Raw genomic sequence first — 23951 nt, 5'->3', positions numbered from 1 at the left:
CCTAGATCTAGTTATTGACATGAGTTATTGACATGAGTTATTGACATGAGTTAGTCGAACCAGTTGGCCAGTTCCTCCAATGAGATTTCATAAAACAGGCCACAGAGTAAACTACTACTTGCTATGGATTTTAAGAGCTGGGAAAGAAAAAGAAACTGTACATTCAACCGATTAGACGAAGATGCTTCTTTGCAAACAGACTTCAGGATCCAGAAAAAGGGCATGGGCTCAAGTTGTTATGTTTCCAGCAGAAATTACCTAGCTGTTGAATCAGGAACACTATAACCTGTGTGCTGTAACAATTGATCAGAGCTGTTATTTTTCAGACACGCGGCTATGGCACCGGCACAATATTCTATAGTACTGAAAAGAGTTACTCCATCCAGTGGATTAGATGGGGACAGTACTCTGCAACTAGATCACTCTGACTCTCAGACGCTAGAAAGGGCGTGACAGGTTATTGGACACAAACTTAACTAGATCACTCTGACTCTCAGACGCTAGAAAAGGCGTGACAAGTTATTGGACACAAACTTGTGGGGAATTTCTTTGAGCGACACAAAATAGCATGCCGCGTCTCATCAATTTTTGTAAGAAGTGTGGAGATTGGATTCAGAAGAACATAGCAAAGTACAACTGAAGGCTGAGATGGACTTGAGTACTGACCTGGAAGATCTTTGGGGATGCAGCTAGCTTCTGACAAGAAGCGATAGGATCGACCTACCAGGTTGCTTGGAATGAGAACAGGGGCAAGAAGATTCGTGGAGCATAAGCGAGCTGCCTTGAGTTGGCTTGACTCTGGATTTTTAATAAAAAAGACCCGGCATATGTTAAATATCACACTGTATTTAACAGCTTTGATAGTCAAAGTTGAAAGTGATGGTTGAATGGCAGGTATCACAATATGAAGAAGAGAAAAATAGCATATTCTTTTTTTTATTAATGGCGTATTTTCTTGTGGGAAAACCATACCATCTGTGGCATTGGTCTGTGTAAATTGTGGCGTGCATAGGAACAAGTTTCTTAGCTTTGATTTGAGCTAGAGCAGTGCAGATCAGCTGAAATACTGGTAACCAATCTAGAACAAGTAGAGGCGAAGTGAGGGCCAATAGCGCAGGAGCACGTACCTGAGCCGGCTCCCGGCGGCGGCCGACGCACGGCCGGCCATGCGCTCCGCCGGGGGCGCACTGGATTGCGGAGGCGCTGGGCGGGGCCCAAACTGCATCCGGTGTCGCCGTGGAAGCGCGCGGTTGCACGACCAGTGAGGTCCCATCGCCCCCGTCCGCAGTCGCAGCTCAGTCGTCGCAGCCGCCGGAATGTGGGGAGAAGAACCAGCACCTTTAAATTTTTGTTTGAGGGAGCACCTCTGCCCAACAGGCCAAGGGCGCGAGGAAATGGGCTTAGAGAAGATGGGCTGGGCTGGGCTGGGGCTGGGTGGGCTGGCTGAAAATGCAGGCCGCCCCGTCAGAAAGTGCAGGCCGCCCGGAAATGGGCTTAGGTACCCCTTTCTGTGATGAAACTGGCTATTCTTTTTTTTTTTTGAGAAGGAACCGCGTGTCATTTAATAAAACAACCAGGATACATGGCCACACACCACAGGCAAACCCAGCCAGAATGCTCCAGAAGCACAAGCTGTCTCGACACTTTGCAGAAAGGAGCCCATAAAAAGAAAAATTACAAACAAAACCTTGGAGACCCCTACACAGCATGTCAACGCTCGTCTCCACGAGCCGCCGCCGCCGAAGACGCCATCGGAGAAGGAGATGAAACACCGCAGAATCTTGACCCAACAAGCTTCCTCGCAGATAAACTGCTTTGTGGACCTCTCATGCGTGCCGCCCAGAACACTTCCTCTAGGGAACGTCGGCCAAGGAAGACCCCGAGCTTGACCAGGCCGCCGCACCGCTCGATCCAGTCAGACCATGTCGACATAGAAGAGCAGCACCCCCCACCGGTACCCTCGAACCAACATCGAAACCCACAGCATCTGGAGCATGCCGGCGATGCTCGCCGGCCACACTCATGTACAGTTCCTCCCGAACTCTGTGGTGGCATCGGAGCAAACGTGGCCTGGCATGTCCCTGGATCCTGCCTGGGAACCGCTTGATTGGTGTCCTCAAAGGAAAATATTATTGCCTGGCCTGGCCCTTCCCACAACATGATTAGCCTGGCCAGTTGAATAAAATAATATAATATTAAGTACTTAGCCCAGGTAGCGTACTCAACCTGGTCCAGGCGTCCATATGCTCACGCCTGGGGCAGTTGCCTGGCGCCTAATCGGGAGACAAAGGTAGTATGGCCCATTGTTTTAATATTTTTTAATACCTACAGACACAACAACATGCCAGGATAGAATCCAAACGCTACCGGCCCAGGCTAGCCTGGCCAGGCAATTCCGCTGAGATCAGGCAAACTAGTGAGGACACGATCCAAACTGACCCTATGTAGCTAGGTGTGGGCTGGCCGTTTGCTTGTCTCTGATGGTGATGGCAGCGGCGTTCAATAAGTGTGCTCCTGAACTGCTCATGTCAAGTCGGTTTCTGGTGTGGGTGGCGTCAGATCTGCGAGCTAGGTGTTCAAGCGGGGTCGCGGCAGCGGCGGCGACACTTACAGATCATTGTTATCATGGTTTATGTGATATGGGTGCTAGTATTAATGCGATACCTTATGATATTTATAAAGAAATTATGCATGATATTGCACCTGTTGAATTAGAAGACATTGATATTACTATTAAGCTTGCCAATAGGGACACCATTAAACCTATTGGGATTGTTAGAGATGTTAAAGTCTTGTGTGGGAAGATTAAATACCCTGCTGATTTTTTTGTTCTTGATTCCCTACAAGATGATTTTTGTCCCATTATTTTTGGTAGACCCTTCTTGAATACTGCTAGTGCTAAGATTGATTGTAAGAGGAAGGTTGTCACTGTTGACATAGACGGTACATCTCATGAGTTTAATTTTGCCAAGTTCAGTAGACAACATCGTGAAAAGGAACCATCTAGTAAGGATGAAATTATTGGTCTTGCTTCCATTGCTGTTCCTCCAACTGATCCGTTAGAACAATATTTGCTAGACCATGAAAACGATATGTTTATGAAGGAAAGGGAAGAAATAGATGAAGTGTTCCTTAAACAAGAACCTATGCTGAAACATAATCTTCCCGTTGAAATTCTTGGGGATCCCCCTCCACCCAAGGGTGATCCCGTGTTTGAACTCAAACCATTACCTGATAATCTTAAGTATGCTTATCTTGATGAAAAAGAAATATATCATGTTATTATTAGTGCTAACCTTTAAGAGAAAGAAGAAGAAAGATTATTGAAAACTCTGAAGAAGCACCGAGCTGCTATTGGATATACCCTGGATGATCTTAAGGGCATTAGTCCCACATTATGTCAACACAAAATTTCAGTGGAGAAAGATGCCAAACCAGTGAGAGATCCTCAAAGACGATTAAATCCCAAAATGAAGGAAGTGGTAAGAAAGGAGATACTTAAGCTACTTGAGCCAGGTATTATTTATCCCGTTGCTGATAGTGAATAGGTAAGCCCTGTCCATTGTGTCCCTAAAAAGGGAGGTATTACCGTTGTTCCTAATGATAAAGATGAATTGATCCCGCAAAGAATTATTACAGGCTATAGGATGGTAATTGATTTCCGTAAGTTAAATAAAGCTACTAAGAAAGATCATTACCCTTTACCTTTTATTGATCAAATGCTAGAAAGGCTATCCAAACACACACATTTTTGCTTTCTAGATGGTTATTCTGGCTTCTCTCAGATACCTGTATCAGCGGGGGATCAATCTAAAACTACTTTTACTTGCCATTTTGGTACTTTTGCTTATAGACGTATGTCTTTTGTTTTATGTAATGCACCTGCTACCTTTCAAAGATGCATGATGGCTATATTTTCTGATTTTTGTGAAAAGATTTGTGAGGTATTCATGGATGACTTCTCCGTCTATGGATCCTCTTTTGATGATTGTTTGAGCAACCTTGATCGAGTTTTGCAGAGATGCGAAGACACTAGTCTCGTCCTGAATTGGGAAAAGTGTCACTTTATGGTTAATGAAGGCATTGTCTTGGGGCACAAGATCTCCGAGAGAGGTATTGAAGTTGATAAAGCCAAAGTTGATGCTATTGAAAAGATGCCATGTCCCAAGGACATAAAAGGTATAAGAAGTTTCCTTGGTCATGCCGGTTTTTATAGGAGGTTCATTAAGGACTTTTCTAAAATCTCTAGGCCTCTGACTAATTTATTGCAAAAAGATATTCCTTTTGTCTTTGATGATGATTGTGTAGAAGCATTTGAAACACTTAAGAAAGCCTTGATCACTGCACCTATTGTTCAGCCACCTGATTGGAATTTACCTTTTCAAATTATGTGCGATGCTAGTGATTATGTTGTAGGGGCTGTTTTGGGGCAAAGAGTCGATAAGAAATTGAATGTTATCCATTATGCTAGAAAGACTCTTGATACTGCTCAGAGAAATTATTCTACCACTAAAAAAGAGTTCTTAGCAGTTGTGTTTGCATGGGATAAGTTTAGACCTTATATTGTTGATTCCAAAGTTATTATTCACACTGATCATGCTGCTATTAAATACCTTATGGAAAAGAAAGATGCTAAGCCTAGACTCATTAGATGGGTTCTCTTGCTCCAAGAATTTGACTTACATATTGTTGATAGAAAAGGAGCTGAGAACCCCGTTGCAGACAACTTGTCTAGGCTAGAAAATGTTCTTGATGACCCACTGCCTATTAATGATAGCTTTCCTGATGAACAATTAGCAATCGTCAATGCTTCTCGTACTGCTCCTTGGTATGCTGATTATGCTAATTACATTGTTGCGAAATATATACCGCCTAGTTTCACATACCAGCAAAAGAAAAAGTTCTTTTATGATTTAAGACATTACTTCTGGGATGATCCACACCTTTATAAAGAAGGAGTAGAAGGTATTATTAGACGTTGCGTGCCTGAGCATGAATAGGAACAAATCCTACGCAAGTGTCACTCTGAATCCTATGGAGGACACAACGCTGGAGATAGAACTGCACACAAGGTACTGTAATCTGGTTTTTATTGGCCTACTCTTTTCAAAGATGCTCGTAAGTTTGTCGTATCTTGTGATGAATGTCAAAGAATAGGTAACATCAGTAGACGTCAAGAAATGCCTATGAATTATTCTCTTGTTATTGAACCGTTTGATGTTTGGGGCTTTGATTATTTGGGACCTTTTCCTGCCTCCAATGGTTATACACATATTTTAGTTGCTGTTGATTACGTTACTAAGTGGGTAGAAGCTATTCCAACTAGTAGTGCGGACCATAACACTTCTATTAAAATGCTTAAAGAAGTTTTTCCGAGGTTTGGAGTCCCTAGATATCTTATGACTGATGGTGGTTCACACTTTATTCATGGTGCTTTCCGTAAGATGCTTTCTAAGTATGATGTCAATCATAGAATTGCATCTCCTTATCACCCGCAATCTAGTGGTCAAGTAGAGTTGAGCAACAGAGAGCTCAAATTAATTTTGCAAAAGACTGTGAATAGATCTAGAAAGATTTGGTCCAAAAAACTTGATGATGCATTATGGGCCTATAGAACTGCATACAAAAATCCTATGGGTATGTCTCCATATAAGATGGTTTATGGAAAAGCATGTCATTTACCTCTTGAACTTGAACATAAAGCATATTGGGCTATTAAAGAGCTTAATTATGACTTCAAACTTGCCGGTGAGAAAAGGTTATTTGATATTAGCTCACTTGATGAATGGAGAACCCAAGCATATGAGAATGCTAAGCTTTTCAAAGAAAAAGTCAAACACTGGCATGATAAGGGGATACAAAAGCGTGAGTTTAACGTAGGAGATTATGTGTTATTGTTCAACTCTTGTTTAAGATTTTTTGCAGGAAAACTTCTCCCAAAATGGGAAGGTCCCTACGTTATCGAGGAGGTCTATCGTTCTGGTGCTATAAAAATCAACAACTTCGAAGGCACAAATCCGAGGGTGGTAAACGGTCAAAGAATTAAACATTATATTTCAGGTAATCCTATCAATGTTGAACTAATATTATTGAAACCATAACCCCTGAGGAATACATAAGAGACACTTTCCAGAACGTTCCAGACTCTGAAAAGGCATAGGTGCGTGGTACGGTAAGTAAACCGACTCCAAAACAACTCTAATGGCAATTTTCATCAGTTTTTGATTATTTGAGGATTTTAGGAAGAAAGAAGTAGTCCGAAAGGGACACGAGGCTCCCACGAGAGAGGAGGGCGCGCCCCCCTGTCTCGTGGGCACCTCGTGTGCCTCCCGGACTCCGTTTTCTTGTATGTTACGTATTTTGGTCGGTAAAAATTCATTATATATACTCCTGAAGGTTTTGACCAACGTATCATGCAAATATCCTCTGTTTTCGTTTCGAGCTGTTTCTGTTTCAGATCTAGAGCATCATGTCGTCTTCAAGCGCTCCCAAGGACAAGTTTTTTGAGAGGGTTATCAACCCATATCTTGTGGAGGTGCTGCATCACCCTCCAACCATTGAGATGCGTGAGGGGGTGTTGCACATCCGCGATGTGGAAGGACCAAGGCGTACCGGGAGCGTGGAGACGAAGCTCGAAGCCATGGAACAAGAAGTTTTCAAGTCTCAAGGGATGGTGGAGCGTGGACTCAACGCCAACCAGATGATGATCACGGAGTTCACCAACAACCACAAGCTGGATGCCAAAGTCATTGGGGAGACCATCTTCAAGCTTCAAGAGAAAATCGAGCAGCTCCAAGCCCATATTTATGACCTGCAAAACTAGAACTGTGAGTATGAATATAGATTCAAGCGAATGAGTTTGGCTGCAGATTTAAGGATCCCGGAGTCTCGATCATCCTTTTATGATGGAGAGCCTATGCCTTGGAAGACGGATGACAAGCCTACTTCATCAACAACTCCTACTTCACCACCTCCGAAGAAATAATCACATGGGTATCGACACTCCCCTTGGCAACTGCCAAGCTTGGGGGAGGTGCCCCGGTATCGTATTACCATCACACTCCTATCTTTACCGCTTTATTTAGTTTGATCCTTTTAGTAGTATCTTGATCTATTAGTTTGAAGTTTTGATATCAAGTAGTTTTGAGTTTTTCGTTGTGATCTCTTTATGTAATCGAGTCCGTGTGCTATCTATAATAAAGATTAGTGTTGAGTCAAGGGCTTTGCTATGTTGCTATGATCTTGAGAAAGTAGAAAGAACAAAAGAGTTCATATTGATCATATGGATAGTGATAACTTTACACATAGAAAGTATGAGGCATAAAAATTGTTGAGAGTTGATGAACATAGCCTTGGTCATCGTTGCAATTAATAGGAAGTAATAAGGAAAGAGGGGTTCACATATAAATATATTATCTTGGAAATCTTTTATGATTGTGAAGCACTCATTAAGTATGACATGCTAAAAGAGTTGACGTTGGACAAGGAACACAACGTAATGATTTATGTTTTCTGACATCTCAGTTAAAGTATATTGTCATTGACCTTTCAAACATGTTGAGCTTGCCTTTCCCCCTCATGCTAGCCAAATTTCTTGCACCAAGTAGAGATATTGTGCTTCCAAATTTCCTTAAACCCAGTTTTGCCATGAGAGTCCACCATACCTGCCTATGGATTGAGTAAGATCCTTCAAGTAAGTTGTCATTGATGCAAGCAACAAAAATTGCTCTCTAAATATGTGTGACTTATTAGTGCAGAGAAAATAAGCTTTGAACGAACTTGTTGTGGAAGTAATGAAAGCGACGGACTGCAAAATAAAGGTCCACATACAAGGGGCAATATAAAGTGACGTTCTTTTGCATTAAAATTTCATGCATCAACCCTAAACGCACATGACAACCTCTGCTTCCCTCTGCGAAGGGCCTATCTTTTACTTTATGTTTTACTTTATGCTTGAGTCAAGGTGATCCTCACCTTTCCCTTTTTCATTTTTTCCTTTGGCAAGCTCCTCGTGTTTGAAAGATCATGATACATATATCCAATTGGATGTAAGTTGGCATAGGCTATTATTGTTGACATCACCTAAAGGTGAATCTGTTGGGAGGCAACACAATAAGCCCCTATCTTTCTCAGTGTCCGGCTGAAACTCTATAACCACAAGTATTGCGTGAGTGTTAACAATTATAGGGGACTACGAGATGGTTGAGTATGTGAGCTTGCTGAAAAGCTCTATTATTGACTCTTTCTGATTTAACGATAAATTGCAATTGCTTCAAAGACTGAGATTATAGTTTGTTAGTTCCCAATGAAGTTTTTGAACCATACTTGACATTGTGAATTGCTTATCACTTGAACATAGGAAATCATATGACAAAATCCATATATATTGTTGTTATTAGAATGATCATGATGCCCTCATGTCCGTATTTTATTTTTATCGACACCTCTATCTCTAAACATGGGGACATATTTTTCGATTTCGGCTTCCGCTTGAGGACAAGCGAGGTCTAAGCTTGGGGGAGTTAATACGTCCATTTTGCATCATGCTTTTATATCAATATTTACTGCATTATGGGCTGTTATTACACATTATATCTCAATACTTATGGCTATTCTCTCTTATTTTACAAGGTTTACCCTGAAGAGGGGGGATGCCGGCAGCTGGAATTCTGGCTGGATAAGGAGCAAACGTTGGAAACCTATTCTGCACAACTCCAAAAGACCTGAGACTCCACGAAACAACTTTTCAGATTTAATAAGATTTTTTGGGCAAAAGAAATAGGCCAGGGGGCCCACACCCTGTCCAGGAGACAGGGGGGCGCCCCCCCTAGAGCGCGGCCCCCTATCTCCTGGGCCCCCTGGTGGGCTTCCAGCGTCCATCTTCTGCTATATGAAGGGTTTTCCCCTGGAAAAAATCGTGGGCAAGTTTACGGGACGAAACTCCGCCGCCACGAGGCGGAACCTTGGCAGAATGAATCTAGGGCTCTGGCGGAGCTGTTCTGCCGGGGACACTTCCCTCCGGAAGGGGGAAATCATCACCAACGTCATCACCAACGAACCTCTCATCGGGAGGGGGTCAATCTCCATCAACATCTTCACCAGCACCATCTCATCTCAAAACCCTAGTTCATTTCTTGTATCCAATCTTGTATCAAAACCACAAATTGGTACCTGTGGGTTGCTAGTAGTGTTGATTACTCCTTGTAGTTGATGCTATTTGGTTTACTTGGTGGAAGATCATATGTTCAGATCCTTCATGCATATTATTACCCCTCTGATTATGAACATGAATATGCTTTGTGAGTAGTTACGTTTGTTCCTAAGGACATGGGTGAAGTCTTGCTATTAGTAGTCATGTGAATTTGGTATTCGTTCGATATTTTGATGAGATGTATGTTGTCTCTCCTCTAGTGGTGTTATGTGAACGTCGACTACATGACACTTCACAATTATTTGGGCCTAAAGGAAGGCATAAGGAAGTAATAAGTAGATGATGGGCTGCTAGAGTGACAGAAGCTTAAACCCTAGTTTATGTGTTGCTTCGTTAGGAGTTGATATGGACCCATATGTTTAATGTTGTGGTTAGGTTTCCCTTAATACTCCTTTTTGTAGTTGCGGATTCTTGCAATAGGGGTTAATCATAAGTGGGATGCTTGTCCATGTTAGGGCAGTACCCAAGTGACGGTCCACCCACATATCAAATTATCAAAGTACCGAACGTGAATCTTATGAATGTGATGAAAACTAGCTTGACGATAATTCCCAATGTGTCCTCGGGAGCTTCTTCATTATTAGAATTTGTCCAGGCTTATCCTATGCTACATAAAGGATTGGGCCACCTTGCTGCACTTTATTTACTTTATTTACTTTTTGCTCGTTACTATTTATCTTATCACAAAACTATCTATCACCTACTATTTCAGTGCTTGCAGAGAAAACCTTACTGAAAACCGCTTATCATTTCCTTCGACTCCTCGTTGGGTTCGACACTCTTACTTATCGAAAGGACTAGGATAGATCCCCTACACTTTTGGGTCATCACTGTGGCAGCATCACCTTTTGAAAGCAGCTTCCTCTTCTACCTGGCGCAAAGGTTGTATATTTCACGCCTGGTAAAACTAACACCGCCATACCATACATGTTTGCTGATGAGGGAATCCATCATGTCATGAATTCTAATCCCTGCAGCTCCCATGGACATTATCTCATGCTTCTGGAACTCTTTGATTTTTCTGTGGGACCAAAGAAAAGGTACCTCGTCCGGTCCTGCCAACATATGGCTATGCTTGTCCTCAAAACTTGCAACATACCAAACCCCACGCTTTTGGTCAAGCTTGATGGTTGATGACCCACAAGTATAGGGGATCTATCATAGTCCTATCGATAAGTAAGAGTGTCAAACCCAACGAGGAGCAGAAGGAAATGATAAGCGGTTTTCAGCAAGGTATTCTCTGCAAGTACTGAAATAAGTAGTAACAAATACTTTTGTGATAGGATAAATTGTAACGAGTAACAAGTAACAAAAGTAAATAAAGTGCAGCAAGGTGGCCCAATCCTTTTTGTAGCAAAGGACAAGCCTGGACAAACTCTTATAATAGGAAAAGCGCTCTCGAGGACACATGGGAATATCGTCAAGCTACTTTTCATCACGCTCATATGATTCGCGTTCGGCACTTTGATAATTTGATATGTGGGTGGACCGGTGCTTGGGTACTGCCCTTACTTGGACAAGCATCCCACTTATGATTAACCTCTATTGCAAGCATCCGCAACTATAACAAAAGTATTAAGGTAAACCTAACCATAGCATGAAACATATGGATCCAAATCAGCCCCTTACGAAGCAACGCATAAACTAGGGTGTAAGCTTCTGTCACTCTAGCAACCCATCATCTACTTATTACTTCCTAATGCCTTCTTCTAGGCCCAAATAATGGTGAAGTGTTATGTAGTCGACGTTCACATAACACCACTAGAGGTTAGACAACATACATCTTATCAAAATATTGAACGAATACCAAATTCACATGACTACTAATAGCAAGACTTCTCCCTTGTCCTCAGGAACAAACGTAACTACTCACAAAGCATATTCATGTTCATAATCAGAGGGGTAATAATGTGCATAAAGGATCTGAACATATGATCTTCCACCAAATAAACCAACTAGCATCAACTACAAGGAGTAATCAACACTACTAGCAACCTACTAGCACCAATCCCGGACTTGGAGACAAGAATTGGATACAAGAGATGAACTAGGGTTTGGAGATGAGATGGTGCTGGTGAAGATGTTGATGGAGATTTCCCTCTCCCGATGAGAGGAGCGTTGGTGATGACGATGTTGATGATTTCCCCCTCCCGGAGGGAAGTGTCCCCGGCAGAACAGCTGTGCCGGAGCCCTAGATTGGTTCCGCCAAGGTTCCGCCTCGTGGCGGCGGAGTCTCGTCCCGAAAACGTTCTCCTCTATTTTTCTTCTCATCGAAAGACTTCATATGGGAGAAGATGGGCGTCAGAGAGCCACCAGGGGGCCCACGAGGTAGGGGGCGCGCCCAAGGGGGGCGCCCCCACCCTTGTGAGCAGGGTGTGGGCACCCTGGCCTTCATCTTTGGCGACGATTTTTCTTTATTTATTTTAAGGTGTTCCGTGGAGTTTCAGGACTTTTGGAGTTGCGCAGAATAGGCCTTTAATATTTGCTCCTTTTCCAGCCCAGAATTCCAGCTGCCGGCATTCTCCCTCTTCATGTAAACCTTGTAAAATAAGAGAGAATAGCCATAAGTATTGTGAAATAACGTAATAACATCCCATAATGCAATAAATATCGATATAAAAGCATGATGCATAATGGACGTATCAACTCCCCCAAGCTTAGACCTCGCTTGTCCTCAAGCGAAAAACCGATAACAAGAAATATGTCCTCGTGTTTAGAGGTAGAGGCGTCGATAAAAATAAAATACGGACATGAAGGCATCATGATTATTTCATAATAGCAACATATATAGATTTTGTCATATGATTACTTATGTTCAAGTGATGATCTTTTCACAAAGCCAAAATATGAATCAGAAACCTTATTGGGCACCAACAATTATAATCTCAGTCAATGAAGCAATTACAATTTATCATAACATCGGAAAGAGTCTATGTCAGAGCTTAAAAGCAAGTCCACATACTCAATTATCACTTAGCCCTTCACAATTGCTAACACTCACGCAATACTTGTGGTTACGGAGTTTTAATCAGACACAGAGAAAGATAGGGGCTTGTAATTGCCCCACAACCTTTTACCTCAAGGGTAATGTCAACAATAATAATTCATGCTCCCCCACATCCAATTATATATATATATCATGTTCTTTCCAACATGCCGAGCTTGCCAAAGGATAAAATGAAAAAGGAAGGGTGAAGATCACCGTGACTCTTGCATAAGGTAGAGGATAATAATAAAAGATAGGCCCTTCGCAGAGGGAAGCAGAGGTTGTCATGCGCATTTAGGGTTGATGCACAAAATCTTAATGCAAAAGAACGTCACTTTATATTGCCCCTTGCATGTGAACCTTTATTATGCAGTCCGTCGCTTTTATTGCGTCCACAACAAGTTCGTACAAAGCTTATTTCTCTGCACTAATAAGTCATGCATATTTAGAGAGCAATTTTTATTGCTTGCACCAATGACAACTTACTTGAAGGATCTTACTCAATCCATAGGTAGATATGGTGGACTCTCATGGCAAAACTGGTTTTAAGGGTATTTGGAAGCACAAGTAGTATTTCTACTTAGTGCTGAGAATTGGCTAGCATGAGGGGGAAAGGCAAACTCAACACGGTAGAGGAACCATGACAACATACTTTATCTCAGATGTAAGAAAACATAACTCATTATGTTGTCTTCCTTGTCCAACCTCAACTCTTTAGCATGTCATATTTTAATGAGTGCTCCCAATCATAAAAGATGTCAATGATAATATATCTATATGTGAAACCTCTCTTTCCTTATTACTTCCTATTAATTGCAACGATGACCAAAGCTATATTTGCTAACTCCCAACAACTTTTAATCATCATACTTTTTCTATATGAAGTCATTATTTTCACTAAGATCAATATGGACTCTTTGATTGTTTTTATTCTTTTTCTTCTAATCACCCAAGATCATGGCAAAATACTCAAGCCCTTGACTCAACACTAATCTTTATTATATAGCTCACGGACTCAATTACAAAGAAAGATCATAAAGCAAAACTCAAAACTAGATCATGCCATGACTTTATTCTACTAAATCAAGATACTACTAATAGGATCGAACTAAGAAAAAAATGGTAAAGATAGGAGTTGTGATGGTGATACAATACCAGGGCACCTCCCCCAAGCTTGGCAGTTGCCAAGGGGAGTACCCATACCCATGTGATTATGTCCTCGGAGGTGATGGAGGTGTTGCATTTTTCTTCTCCAGCTTGCGTCTGAGGCTAAAATTTTCCTCCCTTAGATCCTCATTCTCGAGCTCAAGTTTCATTATCTTTTTGCATAGTGCTGCCTTGCTGTCCTGTGAAAAATGAGGTGGGATAGATTGGACCTTAGGGAGGCTTTGTTGGAAATATGCCCTAGAGGCAATAATAAAAGGATTATTATTATATTTCCTTGTTCATGATAATTGTCTTTTATTCATGCTATAAATGTATTATCCGGAAATCGTAATACAGTGTGAATACATAGACCACAATATGTCCCTAGTGAGCATCTAGTTGACTAGCTCGTTGATCAACAGATAGTCATGGTTTCCTGACTATGGACATTGGATGTCATTGATAACGGGATCACATCATTAGGAGAATGATGTGATGGACAAGACCCAATCCTAAGCATAGCACAAGATTGTGTAGTTCGTTTTGCTAGAGCTTTTCCAATGTCAAGTATCTTTTCCTTAGACCATGAGATCGTGTAACTCCCGAATACTGTAGGAGTGCTTTGGGTGTACCAAACGTCATAACGTAACTGGGTGACTATAAAGGTGCACTACAGGTATCTCCGAAAGTGTCTGTTGGGTTGACACGGATCGAGACTGGGATTTGTCACTCCGTATGACGGAGAGGTATCTCTGGGCCCACTCGGTAATGCATCATCATAATGAGCTCAAAGTGACCAAGTGTCTGGTCACGGGATCATGCATTACGGTACGAGTAAAGTAACTTGCTGGTAACGAGACTGAACGAGGTATTGGGATACCGACGATCGAGTCTCGGGCAAGTAATGTACCGATTGACGAAGGGAATTGTATACAGGATTGATTGAATCCTCGACATCGTGGTTCATCCGATGAGATCATCGAGGAGCATGTGGGAGCCAACATGGGTATCTAGATCCCGCTGTTGGTTATTGACCGTAGAGCTGTCTCGGTCATGTCTATGTGTCTCCCGAACCCGTAGGGTCTACACACTTAAGGTTCGGTGATGCTAGGGTTGTAGAGATATGAGTATGCAGCAAACCGAAAGTTGTTCGGAGTCCCGGATGAGATCCCGGACGCGACGAGGAGTTCCAGAATGGTCCGGAAGTAAAGAATTATATATAGGAAGTGCAGTTTCGGCCATCGGGAGAGTTTCCGGGGTCACCGGTATTGTACCGGGACCACCAGAAGGGTCCCGGGGGTCCACCGGGTGGGGCCACCTATCCCGGAGGGCCCCGTGGGCTGAAGTGGGGAGGGGACCAGCCCCTGGTGGGCTGGTGCAGCCCCCTTGGGCCCCCCTGCGCCTAGGGTTGGAAACCCTAGGGTGGGGGGGCGCCTCCACTTGCCTTGGGGGGCACTCCACCCCCTGGCCGCCGCCCCCCCTGGGAGATCGCATCTCCAGGGCCGCCCCCCGGGGGCCTATATAAAGGAGGGGGGGGAGGGAGGGCAGCCGCACCCTGAAGTCTTGGCGCCTCCCTCTCCCCTGTTATACCTCTCCCTCTCGCAGAAGCTCGGCGAAGCTCTACCGGAACTCTACTGCATCCACCACCATGCCGTCGTGTTGCTGGATCTTCATCAACCTCTCCCTCGTCCTTGCTGGATCAAGGTGCGGGAGACATCATCCGCTCCATACGTGTGTTGAGCACGGAGATGCTGTCCATTCGGCACTTGGTCATCGGCGATTTGGATCACGACGAGTACGACTCCCTCAACCCCGTTCTCTTGAACGCTTCCGCTTGCGATCTACAAAGGTATGTAGATGCACTCCTATCACTCGTTGCTAGATGAACTCATAGATGGATCTTGGTGAAACCGTAGGAAATTTTTTATTTTCTGCAACGTTCCCCAACAGTGGCATCATGAGCTAGGTCTATGCGTAGTTCTCTATTGCACGAGTAGAACACAAATTTGTTGTGGGCATAGATTTTGTTAACTTTCTCGCCGCTACTAGTCTTATTTTGCTTCAGCGGTATTGTGGGATGAAGCGGCCCGGACCGACCTTACACGTACGCTTACGTGAGACAGGTTCCACTGACTGACATGCACTAGTTGCATAAGGTGGCTAGCGGGTGTCTGTCTCTCCCACTTTAGTTGGAGCGGATTCAATGAAAACGGTCCTTATGAAGGGTAAATAGAAGTTGACAAATCACGTTGTGGCTTTTTCGTAGGTAAGAAAACGTTCTTGCTAGAACCCTATTGCAGCCACGTAAAAGATGCAACAACAATTAGAGGACGTCTAACTTGTTTTTGCAGCAATTGTTTTGTGATGTGATATGGCCAAAAGTTGTGATGAATGATGAATGATATATATTGTGATGTATGAGATCATGTTCTTGTAATAGGAATCATGACTTGCATGTCGATGAGTATGACAACCGGCAGGAGCCATAGGAGTTGTCTTAATTATTGTATGACCTGCGTGTCAATGATTTAACGCCATGTAATTACTTTACTTTATTGCTAAACCGTTAGCCATAGTAGTAGAAGTAATAGTTGGTGAGAAACTTCATGGAGACACGATGATGGAGATCATGGTGTCATGCCGGTGACGAAGATGATCATGGAGCCCCGAAGATGGAGATCAAAGGAGCTATATGATATTGGCCATATCATGTCACTACTATATAATTGCATGTGATGTTTATTATGTTTATGCATCTTGTTTACTTAGAACGACGGTAGTAAATAAGATGATCCCTCATAATAATTTCAAGAAAGTGTTCCCCCTAACTGCGTGCCGTTGCTAAAGTTCGTCGTTTCGAAGCACCACGTGATGATCAGGTGTGATAGATTCCTATGTTCACATACAACGGGTGTAAGACAGTTTGACACATGCAAAACACTTAGGGTTAACTTGACGAGCCTAGCATGTACAGACATGGCCTCGGAACACAGAGACCGAAAGGTCGAACATGAGTCGTATGGAAGATACGATCAACATGGAGATGTTCACTGATGATGACTAGTCCGTCTCACGTGATGATCGGACATGGCCTAGTCGACTCGGATCGTGTAACACTTAGATGACTAGAGGGATGTCTAATCTGAGTGGGAGTTCATTAAATAATTTGATTAGATGAACTTAATTATCATGAACTTAGTCTAAAACCTTTGCAAATATGTCTTGTAGATCAAGTGGCCAACGCTCATGTCAACATGAACTTCAACGCGTTCCTAGAGAAAACCAAGCTGAAAGATGATGGCAGCAACCATACGGACTGGGTCCGGAACCTGAGGATCATCCTCATAGCTGCCAAGAAAGCATATGTCCTAGAAGGACCGCTAGGTGAAGCACCCATCCCAGAGAACCAAGACATTATGAACGCTTGGCAGTCACGTGCTGATGATTACTCCCTCGTTCAGTGCGGCATGCTTTACAGCTTAGAACCGGGGCTCCAAAAGCGTTTTGAGCAACATGGAGCATATGAGATGTTTGAGGAGCTGAAAATGGTTTTTCAAGCTCATGCCCGGGTCGAGAGATATGAAGTCTCCGACAAGTTCTATAGTTGTAAGACGGAGGAAAATAGTTCTGTCAGTGAGCACATACTCAAAATGTCTGGGTTGCACAACCGCCTGTCCCAGCTGGACATTAACCTTCCGGACGAGGCGGTCATTGACAGAATCCTTCAGTCGCTCCCACCGAGCTACAAGAGCTTTGTGATGAACTACAATATGCAGGGGATGGTGAAAACTATTCCTGAAGTATTTTCAATGCTGAAGTCAGCAGAGGTAGAAATCAAGAAGGAACATCAAGTGTTGATGGTCAATAGAACCACTAAATTCAAGAAGGGCAAGGGCAAGAAGAACTTCAAGAAGTACGGAAAGGATGTTGCTGCACCCGGTAAGGCAGTTGCCGGGAAGAAGTCAAAGAATGGACCCAAGCCTGAGACTGAGTGCTTTTATTGCAAAGGGAAGGGTCACTGGAAGCGGAACTGCCCCAAATACTTAGCGGACAAGAAGGCCGGCAACACTAAAGGTATATGTGATATACATGTAATTGATGTGTACCTTACCAGTACTCGTAATAACTCCTGGGTATTTGATACCGGTGCCGTTGCTCCTATTTGTAACTAACAGTAGGAGCTGCGGAATAAGCGGAGACTGGGGAAGGACGAGGTGACGATGCGTGTCGGGAATGGTTCCAAGGTTAATGTGATCGCCATCGGCACGTTACCTCTACATTTACCTACGGGATTAGTTTTAAACCTCAATAATTGTTATTTAGTGCCAAGTTTGAGCATGAACATTGTATCTGGATCTCGTTTGATACGAGATGGCTACTCATTTAAATCCGAGAATAATGGTTGTTCTATTTATATGAGAGATATGTTTTATGGTCATGCCCCGACGGTCAATGGTTTATTCTTAATGAATCTCGAACGTAATGTTACACATATTCATAGTGTGAACACCGAAAGATGTAAAGTTGATAACGATAGTCCCACATACTTGTGGCACTGCCGCCTTGGTCACATTGGTGTCAAGCGCATGAAGAAGCTCCATGCCGATGGACTTTTAGAGTCTCTCAGTTATGAATCATTTGACACATGCGAACCATGCCTCATGGGCAAAATGACCAAGACTCCGTTCTCCGGAACAATGGAGCGAGCAACCAACTTATTGGAAATCATACATACCGATGTGTGCGGTCCAATGAGCGTTGAGGCTCGCGGAGGATATCGTTATGTTCTCACTCTCACTGATGACTTGAGTAGATATGGGTATGTCTACTTGATGAAACACAAGTCTGAGACCTTTGAAAAGTTCAAGGAACTTCAGAATGAGGTAGAGAATCAACGTGACTGAAAGATAAAGTTCTTACGATCAGATCATGGAGGAGAATATTTAAGTCACGAATTTGGTACGCACTTAAGGAGATGTGGAATCGTTTCACAACTCACGCCGCCTGGAACACCTCAGCGTAACGGTGTGTCCGAACGTCGTAATCACACTCTATTGGATATGGTGCGGTCTATGATGTCTCTTACCGATTTACCACTATCATTTTGGGGATACGCTCTAGAGACAGCTACATTCACTTTAAATAGGGCTCCGTCTAAATCCGTTGAGACGACACCGTATGAATTATGGTTTGGGAAGAAACCTAAGCTGTCGTTTCCAAAAGTTTGGGGATGCGATGCTTATGTCAAGAAACTTCAACCTGAAAAGCTCGAACCCAAGTCGGAAAAATGCGTCTTCATAGGATACCCTAAGGAAACCATTGGGTATACCTTCTACTTAAGATCCGAGGGCAAGATCTTTGTTTCCAAGAACGGATCCTTTCTGGAAAAAGAGTTTCTCTCAAAAGGAGTAAGTGGGAGAAAAGTAGAACTCGATGAAGTACTACCTCTTGAACCGGAAAGTAGTGCAGCTCAGGAAAATGTTCCTGTGGTGCCTACACCGACTGGAGAGGAAATTAATGATGATGATCAAGGTACTTCGGATCAAGTTTCTACTGAACTTCGTAGGTCCACAAGGACACGTTCCACACCAGAGTGGTATGGCAACCCTGTCCTGGCACTACAACATGACCCCCTTATAGCAACGCTTTTTTCTGTATCTAAGAGTCCATATATGCGTTGCTAGTGTTTTACCAACGGTTTTCGATGCGTAGCCTTATCCAGTGTTGCTAGAGCATAATGCAACGCTTATATAGCCGTTGGTAAAAGGGACCGTTGCAAGAGTAAAACACATAAAACCAACTTTTACTACACTTTTATACGTTGGTGCTGAATGTACAAGAACCTCAAATCTCATTGCTTGGCAACAAAGAATTTGCAACACTTCATGTGTTCGTACATACATAATGTGAATATTATTATTATATATATTGCCAGCAACTAAACTAATGCTCCACATGTAAGAAAAGAAAAGGAATATACTAATGAGAGGAAGAAATCATATATTGGATAAAACTGTTGGATTACAATAGTGGATATTACATGAGGAACATCATCCAAATATGCTGCATAGTCTAAGTATTTTTTCACATCAAAACTTTAATTGAAAGAATCCATCAACATCCCTACAAGTAAACTAAAACGTAACTGAGAACATCATCCAACAACATCCCTACAACTTAACTAAAACCAAAAGCATCCATCATCCTCATCATGAATTTGAACATCATCATCATTGCAGTGTACTTGCCACGCATCCATATAATCATCCATATATCTTTTGAATCTACAAAGAAAATAACAAATTGAATTGTTAACACACAATGCATTGACATGATTCAAGTAGTGATAGAGGCAAGATATTAGACACGTACAAAGGTTGAAGGCATACAAACACTAAAAATAGTAAGTCGTGTTGTCTCTATGTAGCAGCAAAGTCTCTAGAGACTGCCCACTTAGATGCCGTGTTGTTTAGCCTATTAGCTTGAACAAAGTAGTTCAAAAAGGAGGTTTGATAGGGGGAGCTACACTTCTGTAAATGAGAAAAGTATGGCACCTCCGCCCAGATCTTGGAAGTTACACGACATTTATCATAATTTGCAACATAAATATGTATCTAGAAAACTTATATTATTTAAACCTTCGAGTCGCTATTTTCTAAAGGTGTGGATTACATTAGCAGTATTTTCTTGAACCGCCAATTGCAACTGTCACAATATTTTATCCAGGTTTCAATATTGAGATTTTATGTTAAAGTTTTATCATCTGAATAAAATTCAAAATGGAAGATTGTCTGATGTATATATCCAGGGTGTTCGCAAAACTTAATAATAGGGAAAGTTGTCTATTTGAACAACACATGGCAGACTTAGCAAATAATGTATACTGAATACAAAATAAAAACACATACATGATCAGAGCTGACTTGACGATATATGATGGTGTAGATTTTCTACAGTAATATATTTACGAAGAAGATATTTGCGAGAAAATCTATTGTAAATCTTGAAGCATGGATATCTTAATGGTCATAACATCATAATTAATAAATTGTTGAGCTAATCAAATGAATGAATATTTGGATCACCTATGGTCAAATATATATATTGCACAAATACGAAATCAAACTCAAACTAAATTCTAGAACATATGTTAGCAGGAAACCATAAAGTACCTACCGTCTCGTTGAAAGGTATCAAATTCCGTTAGTAATTATGCTGATTTGTCCACCTTCACAGTATACATTACATGTAGCAATACAGAGAGGATTAGTAACAGCAGTAGTATTAGTTTACTCAAGGAAGGGGCTCTCCATTATATCGTCACAACAACGAATGAGAAATAGAGGGAGGGAGCCTAGCAGGCTGATACTCGGATTCCTTTTATCCTTTGATGGAATGCCTTTTTCAATTAACGTTGCATCTATGATTTTAGGCTGATGCTGATGTGTGCAAATTTCAGGTTTGGCTCATACATTACCAACCAACATTAGAAAGGAAGGAGTCAATGCATTACATTAAATTACAGGGGGGAAAGAAGGCAAACTACCTTAGAATGTAGTGATGCAAACCATGTTCCAGCAGTACACAAAAAAATGCCGACATATATGCATCTCCTCAAGCGATGGTACACCATGGCGCTTCTCTGTTTTGGAGCACATTAGGAACCGATCAACAGATCTACACGCAATCTGATGCATACAATTACTTGAGTATGTCAGAAAACAAATTAGTTACAAAGCTCAGGAAATGATTTGCAATCAAATCAGGGATATCCATCAAACAAAATAACATAGACTTGATCGGTATATTACTTGGTAGCATTAGTTAGATCCATCTGCACCATACTACCACCATGCTTGTGAACATCACATATGTTTTATGCCTCCAGGTCCGCATCCAAGCCTCATAGTGCTGCATCAACCAGCACTTCTCAAAAATTAGTTCATATATACAATTAGTTACAGGAAGTGGAGACGGGACAACATGCGTCGAGGCATCATGAGATAGAGGCAGCCAAAGCGTCAGGCAATCAAAATCCACCAAAACAGACCTGTAGGCTGCACTTTGTCACTAGAGCCTACGTCTCAAATTGCAGGAGCAAAACATAAAAATTCTCAAAAACGAAACCAACTGCCTTCTTGCTCATTGGATACCTGCAATAAGTATGCCCTACTTCATCGAATCTATGGTGGTAGCACTAGGGGTTAACTTGCAGTTTAATCGAAGCATCAATTAACACTTTAGCAGCACAGGAAAATAATATTGATCACAAGTAGCAGGCACTTGGGCCCAAACAGTGGCAAATCCTAACACCACCAGAACAACAATGGCTCCTGATGTGCCATGAACCAGAGCATAGAGGAGAAGTATAACGACTCACCTCACCTGCTCCATCTCTGCTTCATCCCGAGCAGCAGCATGGTTGTCCACTGGCCGTTCCTCCCTGCACGTCTACAGGAGAAGATAACAGGTTATATAAACGGGGAGAGAGAGAGATGACGAAGACAGGGGAGGGTGCACTCACCGGACGAGAGGAGGACAACATGGCCCCCGGCGCCGTCGCCCATGCCCGAAACCCTAGCCATGGGGGGGGGGGGTCGCGGCTGGGCTTGCTTGGCCTCGAGTGCCAGATCTAGCCGGATGGGAGGGTGCCGCGGTGAGAGGGGAGCTCAGGCTGTGCTTCACGGTGGCGGAATTCGCCAGGCGTCGCCTGAATCAGCCGCCGCAGTTGGCGCAGCGAGGAGCAATGTGAAGAGGGAGAGAGAGATGGGGCGCGAGAGGAATCGGTGGGTAGGGGATGTTGCGGATCCTGCAGCCTCCGGAGCTGTGAGGTGGGAGAAGAGGAGGGGGAGGGCCGGCGGCGAGGTGGGTCGGAGAAGGAAGGGGAGGCGATGGGTGGCGGCGAGGTGGGAGAGATAAGGGGAATCGGGAGCTCCGTTTCTCGCGCGGGACACGCGTCCCTCTCCCCTTTGCTCTGTTTTTTTAATGCACAAGGAGGCCGTGAGCTACAACTCTGCAACGTATATGCTGCACCGGTTATATTCGTATCTACTATGAATTTTGCAACGTATAGTCAAAATGTTGTAGAATTTGTGTTGCTTTATAAGGGGTATCCTTGAGGTGTGGAAATCATGTTGTTAGACAATGGTAAACCTTCAAAATATGAAGAAGCAATGGCGGGCCCAATGATCCATGTATCAATAAATGGCTTGAAGCCATGCAATCCAAGATAGAATCCATGTATGAAAACAAAGTATGGACTTTGACAGACTTGCCCGATGATCGGCGAGCGATAGAAAACAAATGGATCTTTAAGAAGAAGACGGACGCGGATGGTAATATTACCATCTATAAAGCTCGACTTGTCGCTAAGGGTTATCGGCAAGTTCAAGGGGATGACTACGATGAGACTTTCTCTCCCGTAGCGAAGCTGAAGTCCGTCCGAATCATGTTAGCAATTGCCGCATACTATGATTGTGAGATATGGCAGATGGACGTCAAAACGGCATTCCTTAACGGCTATCTTAAGGAAGAACTGTATATGATGCAGCCGGAAGGTTTTGTCGATCCTAAGAATGCTAACAAGGTGTGCAAGCTCCAGCGATCCATTTATAGGCTGGTGCAAGCATCTCGGAGTTGGAACATTCGCTTTGATGAGATGATCAAAGCGTTTGGGTTTATGCAGACTTATGGAGAAGCCTGCGTTTACAAGAAAGTGAGTGGGAGCTCTGTAGCATTTCTCATATTATACGTAGATGACATACTTTTGATGGGAAATGATATAGAACTTTTGGACAACAATAAGGCCTACTTGAATAAGTGTTTTTCAATGAAGGACCTTGGAGAAGCTGCTTACATATTAGGCATGAAGATCTATAGGGATAGATCAAGACGCCTCATAGGTCTTTCACAAAGCACATACCTTGATAAGATATTGAAGAAGTTCAAAATGGATCAGTCAAGAAAGGGTTCTTGCCTGTATTGCAAGGTGTGAGATTGAGCTCGGCTCAATGCCCGACCACGACAAAAGATAAAGAAGAGATGAGTGTCATCCCCTATGCTTCAGCCATAGGATCTATTATGTATGCCATGCTGTGTACCAGACCTGATGTAAACCTTGCCGTAAGTTTGGTAGGAAGGTACCAAAGTAATCCCGACAAGGAACACTGGACAGCGGTCAAGAATATCCTGAAGTACCTGAAAAGGACAAAGGACATGTTTCTCGTCTATGAAGGTGACGAAGAGCTCGTCGTAAAGGGTTACGTCGACGCTAGCTTCGACACAGATCTGGATGACTCTAAGTCACAAACCGGATACGTGTATATGTTGAATGGTGGAGCAGTAAGCTGGTGCAGCTGCAAGCAGAGTGTCGTGGCGGGATCTACATGTGAAGCGGAGCACATGGCAGCCTCGGAGGCAGCGCATGAAGCAATTTGGGTGAAGGAGTTCATCACCGACCTAGGAGTCATACCCAATGCGTTGGGGCCGATCAAACTCTTCTGTGACAACACTGGAGATATTGCACTTGCCAAGGAGCCCAGGTTTCACAAGAAGACCAGGCACATCAAGCGTCGTTTCAACTCCATCCGTGAAATGTTCAAGATGGAG

Source organism: Triticum dicoccoides, chromosome 7B (genome assembly GCF_002162155.2).
Source record: "Triticum dicoccoides isolate Atlit2015 ecotype Zavitan chromosome 7B, WEW_v2.0, whole genome shotgun sequence".
NCBI lineage: Eukaryota > Viridiplantae > Streptophyta > Magnoliopsida > Poales > Poaceae > Triticum > Triticum dicoccoides.
This window is presented reverse-complemented; position numbering follows the sequence as displayed.